At 42.1% G+C, this 11,389-nt stretch overlaps 1 long non-coding RNA gene across 1 annotated transcript; it reads left to right on the top strand.

The window, feature by feature from the left end:
• The first annotated feature begins 232 nt into the window (after positions 1-232).
• Positions 233-6,562, top strand: LOC136679671 (uncharacterized). Its single transcript, XR_010796566.1, has 3 exons — positions 233-353; positions 3,069-3,181; positions 5,793-6,562. It is a non-coding gene; the product is annotated as an uncharacterized lncRNA (long non-coding RNA).
• Positions 6,563-11,389: the final 4,827 nt, after the last annotated feature.

The following is an 11,389-nucleotide window of genomic DNA, read 5'->3' as shown; positions in this document are numbered from 1 at the left end:
AAAACACTATGAATATATCAACAAAATGAACAAAGAAGAGCAAGAAAAAGCTATTGTGGGTAAGTGATTAATTTATTAACTTATGTCACGATATTTCACACTTACACACGACATTTGGATAAAAATAACACGTTTTATTGCTCCATATTCATTCAGTGAGGACAGAAAATCGTTTTGTTGTTGTTTTTAGCTCGTTTTAATGTCGTAGTAACGGATTCAAACGGAGCAGTAAGTGATTAGTGAAAGTGCGCAAGGGCGCGAGCGTTAGGTTTGGAGCCGGAGTCAGGCGCGAGGCAGGAGCTGCTCAGAGACACTCTTCACTAACACGGACAGACGCGGACGCGGACGTGGAGGTATTGTTTATTTTAACGTGTCGTTCCGTGGCTCGTGTTAGTACCAAGTTAGTGATTTACATTCTGAAATAATGTCGTGTATTTGCCTCGGCAGCAGAAGTTAGCACGAGCTAAATGTGACTAGCTGCACTGCTCCAAAACGTCCGTGGCATTAAAGTTCAAGGTTTTAAAACAACGAAGCCGCTGCAGTCGGGGTTTACAGTGTTGTAATAAGATTTTAGCAGTTTGTAAGTAGGGTCAACAGCACCGTTAACACTGTAAAGGCGGTATTAGCAAAATAGCTCGTGTATGCTAACGAGCCGAAAATACTTCGCGTGCACGCGCTTCCGGGAGCAGTCTGGGCCCAACAGGTTACACTTAGGATTAATGTGATTTATCTTTATAAATAACACAGTATCTTCAGTGTTCGTCCTCAGAAAACTGCCACATCGCATCAGTCACTGACTGTAGTCTATTTAATAGATTAAAGCTGTATAATCAGAGCGTGTTTTAAACATGACACACTCAGCCTTGATTCTGTCTTAAACACATTGACATCTCTCATCATTGTTAGACATTTTCAGACCTTTTTAAGACTTATACAGATCACTGCTCTCAGAGCTGGGTTATTTACACATTATAATGGTGACAACCTGAGCAGTAACAGACCAGTAACAAACCAGTAACAAAGCAAGAATCTGGTAAAAGGAAAGGACGTGTGTTTTAGGGTCAGGGGTCAGTGGTTTATCTGGTCAGAAGTCTTCAGATTAAATCCTCAAGCCCCTTGGTGAGTTCTGTGCTCGCTCGGGAAGCCTGCTGCATGTAGGTTTTTGCTGGTGTGGTTTAGCAGTGTTCAGAATACAAAGAACTTATTTTTGCAAGTTTATCATTGCTCTATTTCTGTGGTGGTGGAAGTGTTCATTAAGGATTTAATCCAAAGACATTTACCCACTGAACCTAAAGCATATACTCTGTCCTTTTTGACAGAAAAAAATCAGTATTATTTTATTTTGAACACAGCATTTTGTATTGTACATTTTCACAGCTATTTACAGAGAACATGAACATATTTGATGTAATGTTTAATGACTTCTTTTTAAAGGATTTGGAGTCAGAAAAGAGATGCCTTTAGTGGTTGTGACAGAATCATTATTGAGTGTTGTTTTTGATGCAAAGTTGTATTATTTTCTTTGGAGGAAAATTCAGTATTTTTATTTATAAAGAGAAATCACACAAATCTCAAGCGTAAGCCGTGTCCACACTGCTGCCTGGTGCACGTGACGGAGAGACAGATTCTGACAGGGAGTCTGTTTATTTCTCTGAGGTGGGCACTAAGGAATATGAGTGGAGATATACACGGAGCAGGTCAAATACATAACATTTAGTAACCATTTTTCTTGTCTTTTTGGCTACGTTCACACAGCAGGTAAAAGTCCAGATCTGATTATTTTTGTTCTGCTGTTCACACAGTCTGTATAATGTGACCCATATCTAACGTCAGTCTGAACAGATCACACTGCTGAACTGACCCGCACCACAAAGTACGAGGCTTCAGGCGCTGACCAAAAGGAAATGTCAGTCTGTTACATACAAAGCCGATATGAGTTTAATATGTCCATGATCCTTATTTATAGAGCTTCATAACGACATGAACAATGTAAAACTGATATAGAATGACTAAAAGAAGCTATTCTCTTGTTTGTTTTATAAAATTATAATTTACATGTGTTTTAAATTATCATTAATAAGAGACAGGGGCCTAGATTAAGGAGTTTCAGACATTTTTCATTTGCCAATATATTTTACAAAATGAAAATGCTTTGACCAGTCCGTGTCCATGTCCTAAACACCTCAAATTAAGACGAAAGTGCTTTGGACCGTAGTCCGAGATCATTCTCGTGTGACGTAATTTCACATGAATTCCGATCTGGCCGTTCAGACAGAGTCACATTGCCACAGATCCAATATGAATTGGATCTCGGTACCACATATGAAAGTGGCCCAAAGCTGATTTTAAATAGTCAGATTCAGTTCACACAGCCACAAAAACGACACATCTGTATCACACATGACGAAACAGATCGGATTTGGGCCACTTTTACCTGCTGTGTGAACGTAGCCAAAGCCATGCATACCACGTTTTTCAACTGCAGTGTTGACGTCATTTGTAATTTTGTACTTGGCAAATCAAGTTTATAAGTAATGTATGCAGACCTTTTTCAATACTTTGTTGGTGTCCTATGTAAAGTAAAGGAAGAGCTCATTTATTTTCTTATTAGAATTGTGAGGAATTTATTTTCTTCCTTTTCCACTCTTGCTCTACTTAAAAGTGTAGCTAAAGTAGTCTAAGCTGATCTTTGACATTCAGTTTTTGGAAAAGCTAATCGTTAACTGGACAAGGCACACATCTGCTTTTTGCTGGTCAGTTTAGTCAGCCAGCTAAAAGAGTGGTTGCTAAACATTTGTTGTAGGACATTCAAGCAACAGATTTATGCACACAGGTCTTATACAAAGCCTTCGAAATATGTAGCACTAGTGATACACCAAAGAATAATACTAGTCATACTAGGGGCCGAAACTAATAACCACAATAGAGTTGCTTAGCAGAATCAATTTTCAGAAATTATGCTGTTAAAGTGCAATATTAACATGTCAATAAAAGAAATAAAAGTTTGTGTTAGCCATGCTTAAATGCAGCTTGTCTTACTTGATTTACTAAAATATTTTATGTTGTAGGACTTGAATGCTCCTGAAGAATGGTTTGCAAGCAGTCAGGACTCATCAGAAGATAAGTGCTTCTGAATATTGCCCGTCCAGTGATGACTGTGACAGTGATCAAAGGATAACAAGTGAGTTCTCAGAAGATAAACAGTGTATGTTTTAAACAAATATCTTTTTGTTTCTTTACATGGTTGTCAGACTTCCATGAATGTTGCAGAATTATTAAATACTACATCAGAGTATTTAATCATATTTGGTTTAATATAGCCATCGTAATATTACAGACCAGTTATAATATGTGTTATGACAGAGTAAATGTTGTTTCACATGTTGACTGTATGGCCATATATAATAATCATACACATGATAAGATTTAAAATATCCTATGACAATCCATTAGAGCTTCACATAGTGCCAAACCACCCACTGCATCACTAGCTCTTCACAGGGGTCATCAGGTAGGCACCTCCTCTCATCAGTATTTCACGGAATTAAACCCACAACACCTCCAGAAGGCTCAACAGTGAAGTCTGGCGTCCCAAACACCCCCCCCCCCCTCCAAGCCAGCTTTACAGTCATTCCATACCCTTAACCATCAACAAACGTAAATCCACACTGGCCTCCCTGGTGACTAAGGCTGTACCTAGCCCCACTGGCACCGTTAATGCATGCTCAATGCCACAAATTCCATGTGATCTTTATGTGCTACATTACCAACTATCACAACAGCACCTCTACAGTGCATTTCCCCAACTAGTCTGTGTTCCACAACCACTGACTAGACCTTTCAGCTGTTTCTGATAACTCCTTCACAGCTACCCATATTTTCCGGCCCCTAATACCGAACTGCACAAGCAGGGATGTGGCAGACTTGCCTACAAATCCCCTAACACCTACCTCCACCGGTCTTGCATATGCCTGCCACCCGCGTTACCTCACCTCAGCCATCAAGTCTGCATACTTCAGCTTCTTCCTTTCAAATGCTTCATCAACTGCATTCTCAAACGGAACTGTTAACTCTATGAAATAAACTATCCGTTTACTTTCAGAGCACAGCACCATGTCTGGCCTCAGTGTAGTTAACGCAATACACTCTTGGACCTGCAGTTTTTTACCTACGTACACCAGTAATTTCCAATTTCGTGCTTCACCCCATCTACCGATATGGTATATGCTATAATGAAGTGGCTAGTGTCACAGTGTTTAAGTAGTGTGGCATGGTATGGGAGATGGGTACTAGAGTTACCACTCAAGTTTAGTTGAGGATTTTAAAATGTGCAAAGGTGAGTCGTGAGATCATTCTGTCAGGATCGAAAGATGCAGTGGTAAAAGTAGCAATGCCAGTCAAAACAGCAGGAAGGAAGTGAAATCCAAAAGTGGCTGTGCAGGTAGCCAGGAGCTCATCAGAGCTAAGGGATGTGATTGGCAAAGTGCAATGAGGAGGAGACCTGGCGGCTGAGGTGAGGGAACATAGGTGGCAGTCACATTTTAGACCGTTCAAGATGGGTGTTAGGGGATTTTTAGCCAAGTCTGCCACGTTATTATTAAGAGCAGTTGTGAAGGAGTTATCAGAAACACCTTAAAGTTCTAGTCAGTGGTTGTGGATAAGGAGAACATAGACTGTACAGATGCTGTTGTGGTGGTTGGTGATGTAGCACATAAAGATCACTTGGAACTGGTGGCACTGAGCATGCATTAACAGTGCCAGTGGGGCTAGGTTCAGCCTTAGTCACCAGGGAGGCAAGTGTGGAGGTTTTGTGGGCTTAATTATGCAAAACATTGATGAGGGAGAGGTGCCTACCTGATGACCACTGTGAAGAGCTAGTGATGCTGTGGGTGTTTTGGGTACTCGTGATGGGATCGATGATTAATCGTAGATGTTAGCTGGTTGCTAATCAGATCATAAACGGCCACAGCACACTTATGGCGCTTTTCCACTGTGAGAACCTACACAACTCTACTCGACTCGGCAAGGCTCTTTTGATTTGCACTGGTCAAATCTGGTACCTGGTTACTGGAACTAGGTAGGTTTTCAGTCCCAGCTTCCTTGGGGTTCCAGTCATGCAAATACATGATGAGTTAACAGCGCCTAACTTTTCTGCTGCCGGTGTTGTGGATTTTGAAAAGCCAGTGATTCCTGTTAGAGACGGGGTTTTGCAACCTCACCGGGTCCATTTCACGGGGGAGCCCTGCCAGTGGAAAAGCACCCAGCTTTAAGCATGCCGAGCCGCGTAGAGTTGAGTCGATTAGAGCCGGACCCGTGCGGTGGAAAAGCGACATTAGGGTGTAACTCTAGGATTGGAACAATAGAAATTATGTGGCTGCCAGTAAGAAGAGAGTGGGGCGGGCCCTGTGTGAAATTCTAATGGATTGGCATAGGATATTTTACATCTCCTGTATGATTATAATATCAAAATATAAAGTTTCTTTAACAAGTATCTCATTGGCTGCTAGACCTGTCCATCAAAACCATGCATTTCCCCCCCTCCCCAATTCTCCTGGTGCTGTCTGAGTGTCCGTGCTAAAGTTAACGACTGATCTCACGTTTACTCACGTGAAATATTAGAGCAGTGGCTATAATTAATCACAATAATTATTAAAAAGATATGTGTTTTTAATTGGACAGTGACGATATCAGTGTTTCTTTCCAAATGTCTGACAATATTGATCACCTTGATCCTGTTTAAATTTCCAGAATACTGTCATATGACTACTCAGTGATATGTATTATCTCCACAGAGTAAATCTCCGATCAGTCTCAGATGAAGAGGCCATGGACTCCACTTCGAAGGACACCAGCCAAAAAAGAATGGGAATCATGGTCTTAAAGCTGAAAAAACTTGTTTATAACAAAACTGCACTAACCCTAGCTGACTACATGTGCTTTTTTATATTGTGTCTCCAGTTTATTTGAAAGTACTGCGCACTTTGTGTTATATTTTCACTAAGACATTGTGTAGCATGAGTTTTTATAGAAGTACTGCACACTGTCTTAGTAAGAATCCAACTCTAAGTGCACAGTACAGATTCAGAGTAAACTGGAGTCATGCAGCACAATGTCTTAGTGAAAATATAACTGTGTCCAAATGAACAGGAGACACAATCTAAAAATGCACATGTAGTCATCTAGGGTTTGGGCGGTTTTGTCGGCATCTTAACTTTTTCCCTCTTACTCACAATTGAGTTATAAACAAAATATTTTATGTTTAACATAATCTTCGAGTCAACTTTGACCCCAGTTTATATAAAAGAACTGTGCACTTTGTGTTATATTTGTAATTTATATCGTAGGTTGTCTTTCCTGTTTATAGAGGAGAACAATCATAGTCTCATTTAATTAAAGAAAAATAAATCAATTAATATGTCCTCAGTATTTTGTCACACAGGTCTGTGTTGGGTGTGAGAGTGAATTTACAGAAACAGACCCAGAGAGAGTCAGTGAGCTGTGGGGGATGGGTGAGTCAGAGCTGATTGGACGACTCCTACCGTATTTTAATATTGTGCCTGAGTGTCTTCTAATATCAAGCCAAAGACAAGACCCTGATACAGAGAGAGTATTTAATACAACTGTTCAATCCTGAAGTGTATTTAAAACTTTATATTAACTTTCATAAATATTAAGAAGAATTACATGTCTCACAAGCCTCTAAATAAAACGTCTGTTTAAAATAATAACAGCAGCAGCCGATTTTAAACTCCTTTTTTCACAAATATATTTTGTGAAATATTATTTTCTCTCCAAAATTAATATTCCATGAGAAACTATATATTTTTAGCCTGTGTTGGACCTGTGTAATGTTTCAGTATTTGTTTTTCTTGCTTTTAAATCCAAGTTCTGATTTTGAGCCAAGGTTCACTCCAAAATTTGAATCGTCCAATCAGAAAATTCCCTGCAGAGACCAGAGGGTGGTGTGTACAGGAGCTTCAGGACAGCACAGAATCTCAGAGAAAACACACACACACTGCTGCATGGGTAATGGACATTCATGTGAGGACTCAAATAGAAATTAGTGAAATTCACTCAGAGTGACATTTATGCACAGAGAATTACATTATAGAAGCTATTTTTTGTGAGGACCGGGCAAAAGGTCCTCACAACCAAAAATGTCCTCACAAGAAAGGTGGGATGTCAATATGTGGTCCTCACAGAGGGGGAAATACCAACGCAGTCACTCACACACACACAGTCACTCACACACACACACACACCCAGTCACACACACACACACACACACACACTCACGCAGTCACTCACACACACACACACACACACACTCACCCAGTCACACACACACACAAACACACACTCACCCAGTCACTCACACACACACACACACACACTCACCCAGTCACTCACACACACACACACTCACCCACACACACACACACACACACACACACACACACACACACACACACACAGTCACTCACACACACTCACACACACACACACACACAGTCACTCACACACACACACACACACACACACACAGTCACTCACACACACACACTCACCCAGTCACTCACACACACACACACTCACCCAGTTACTTACACACACAGACTCACCCAGTCACTCACACACACACACACTCATCCAATCACTCAAATACACACACTCACCCAGTCACTCACACACACACTCACCCTGTCACTCATTCTCACACACAACACACACACACACACACACACACACACACACACACCTGTGGACAGTTTTTGAAAAGCCAATCCATCTAAAAAGATGCGTTAACAGACTGCAGGGTGAAACCCACTCAGACACAGGGAGAACACCCCAAACCGAGTTGGCCCTGTAACCCCCGGACCCCGGAGCTGTGTGACAGCGACACCACCTGCCTGTGCTCTCAGAGATCTCACTCCTGTCTCAGCTGATTCTGATTTTCTGTGTTAATTTCATTTATGAACCTGTATTATTTAAAGCGCAGCTCCAATGTCCTGTGTCATTTAGTTCCGATTAAAGCTTCCTGTTAAGGGAGTCTTTCTTTGCCCCCGTTGCCCCCAGGCTGGCTCTGTAACACGTCCTAATACAACTTCCTGGTTAATAATTAACCATTCAGGGCTTAGACAAGGACGGATGGATGGTGCTGCGAGGCGAATTCCCCGGATTTTTAAGCTTTGCTGCATAATGAGAAGGTTAAGTAGTAAACAAAATCATTCTGGGTGCTTTGGTGAGAAACGTGTAATTCTAGAGGAACTTGCCGAGTTTGACCTCAACCGTGCTCTTGTGGCTGCCATCAGATCCTCACAGCAATGTTCCAACATCTAGTGAAAAGCCTTTTTTGTCGAGTAGAAGCTGTTACCGCAGCAACCGCAAACTGAACTAAAGTATCAATATCTTTAATTTCAGGTCAAATGCTGGATGAGCAGGTGTCTGGGGAACATCATGCAGTTGGCTCTGTGCTTTTACTACATACATCTATCATTCATCTATTGTCTGTAACCCTTATCCAGTTCAGGGTCGCGGTGGGTCCGGAGCCAACCCCGAATCACTGGGCGCAATGTGGGAACACGCCCTGGAGGGGGCGCCAGTCTTTACATACATTTAGATGTTCAGATAAACATTCAGCACAGCTTCATCTAGAATTATAGTAACATTAGACAATATAAAGCTTTTGATGAGACTTATGTCGGCCAATCAAGTCTTGACAGGACATTCATTCACCTTATTTTCAACGACAACAAAAGAGGCCCATCTTTGTTTACATTGTGTGTGTGTGATAGAACGTCAATCTATTACAATCACAGTGATAATAAACACACATTTTTATATGACTCTAAATTCATTCATTCATTATCTGTAACCCTTATCCAATTCAGGGTCGCAGAGGGTCCAGAGCCTACCTGGAATCATTGGGCGCAAGGCAGGAATACACCCTGGAGGGGGCGCCAGTCCTTCACAGGGCAACACAGACACACACACTTTTGAGTCGCCAATCCACCTACCAACGTGTGTTTTTGGACTGTGGGAGGAAACCTGGAGCACCCGGAGGAAACCCACGCGGACACGGGGAGAACACACCACACTCCTCACAGACAGTCACCCAGAGGAAACCGACACAGACACAGGGAGAACACACCAACTCCTCACAGACAGTCACCCGGAGCGGGAATCAAACCCACAACCTCCAGGTCCCTGGAGCTGTGTGACTGCGGCACTACCTGCTGCACCACCGTGCCGCCCTGACTCTAAATTCAATAAGTGTTAAAGACATAGTGCTGCAGTGACGTGGTGGATGAAAAAGAAAACACAGAAGTAGGGGGAGGAGACAGTGAAGCAAAAGAGCAAATAAGCCACCGTGGTTTTTTCCGCTGGAGGTACTTTATTTACCAGTTTCATAATTGTATTTTCACTTCCACCTTAACGCTAGAAGCACAGAGAGCTGCTGGTTTGATGCTGTGACAGACTCTGAGCCCTGCGCTGACACAACAACATCAACACGGCACTCTGAGTGAAGTCAGTCACAGCGCTCAAACAAACACCTTCTAGGGTTAAATGCGTCACTAGTCAAGCTTGATGTCATCTTCCTTATCGATTTTTACCCCTTCCACCTTAAATGTCCTTTTAGGATGCAGATGTTTGCTTGCTATTCTCAAATGTTCTTTTCAAACAAGGATTTCCACCTTAAATGTGTCAGTTATCCCTCTTTCTTCGTATGAAACACACAATCCATGACTTTTACACATTAAATAAAGCATTTTATTTCCCACTTTCTCCCCATTAATCCAGACAAATGCTTTTGTACTTTACAGAGAGCAGAAATCCTAACATAAACGTGGGAGAAACAAACTGATGGATGTGGGTGTGGCAGAATAATAAAGGCCAATCAAGTCTTGACAGGACGTCTATACATCAATCAAGACTTCATAGGGCGTCTGCAGGCCAATCCACTCTTGATAAAATGTCCATAGGTCAATCAAGTGTTGATTCACAGACCAATGAATATTTTATAGAACTTCCATAGACCAGTGAATCTAGACAGGATTTCCATTAAACAAGACTTCCATAGTGCAATCACATCTTTACATAACTTCCATAGGCCAATCAGCTCCTGACAGGACACTGACGGATCCTAGACCACTAAATGTCTATTTTTATTTGCTCTTGTAGGGGGAACTTAATGGAACAAGTCTCATGAGAAAGGAAACTCGGCGTTAAGAAGGAAGGAAGACTCAAATTACCCCGAGAGACTTGTGAAAAAATAAAAGCGTGAATTTCAAACAAGGAAAACTGAGGGCGAAGTGGGAGCTGATAAGTGTTCTCTGACGTCGGGTGAGAGGAAACGTTAAGGCCACACAGGTTGTGACCTGATGATGAAGTCTTTGGCTGGATCTCAAATAGCTCTCTACTGCACTTAAGAGGGCACTACACAGGTCATAAACTAATAGGAAGATGAAGTTAGACGTAGGGAGGGAGTCTGCAGTGTAAGGCTGAAAATAACTTGTTTGACTTTGGACAACAATTCCACTGTTTGGATGTTGAAGAAGCGTGTTTATGCTTCTGAACTACTTAGTGCACTACATAGGGAGCAGGGAGCCATTAGAGGTTCAGGAGAGAGAGAGAGAGAGAGAGAGAGAGAGAGACAAAGAGAGACAAAGAGTAAATGTCAGTGCTCCTGCAGACACTGTCTCACTGTTGCCATGTTTCTAACACCGCTGATGCTAATCTAGGAAACGTAATGAAGGCATAGCTCACAACATCCCGCCTGGATGATAATATTTACTCAACATCACATGCAATAGTGCAATAAGCCTGAGCAGCTTCGTTATGCGTTTCCTAATTGCATTACTGAGCGCTCCAGCTCTTATGTAAAAGTAAGGAACTGGTGTAAACAACATTTTGGTGATCAGGAAGAAATAAGGAAGTCCCAAATCTTTGGAACAAGATCAAGAATCACAAACTGATCTTTTGGATCGAGATAAAAGGCCCAGACCCCCTAATAGCCCCTTGCTCTGTGAGCTTTAGCAGAAGGGCCGCTACAACAAGGACGTGCTCTTATTGACCCCTCTCCGCCATGGCCCAAGGAACTGCCAAACATCTGCAGGCGAAATACGTTGTGTTTTCTACCTCTCGCAAACACAAACAAATCCGATCCGGGTGCTGGGGCGGGCGGCCCATGGTTTTGAGGACACCAGACAGCCTCAGCGGTGGGGAAAGCTTTCTCCTACAAAGCCCCTCAGCTCTGGAACAATCTTCCAGCTAGTGTTCGGGACGCAGACACAGTCACTATGTTTAAGTCTAGGCTCAAAACACACTTGTTCAGTTTAGCCTTTGGCAGCTAACCTCTGTCTAGTTTAAGGTTGTTGTTTCAGGAACT

This window comes from Hoplias malabaricus, chromosome Y, assembly GCF_029633855.1.
Source record: "Hoplias malabaricus isolate fHopMal1 chromosome Y, fHopMal1.hap1, whole genome shotgun sequence".
NCBI classification, from domain to species: domain Eukaryota; kingdom Metazoa; phylum Chordata; class Actinopteri; order Characiformes; family Erythrinidae; genus Hoplias; species Hoplias malabaricus.
Note: the sequence above shows the minus strand (reverse complement) of the source record. Positions and strands in the feature narration are given on the sequence as shown.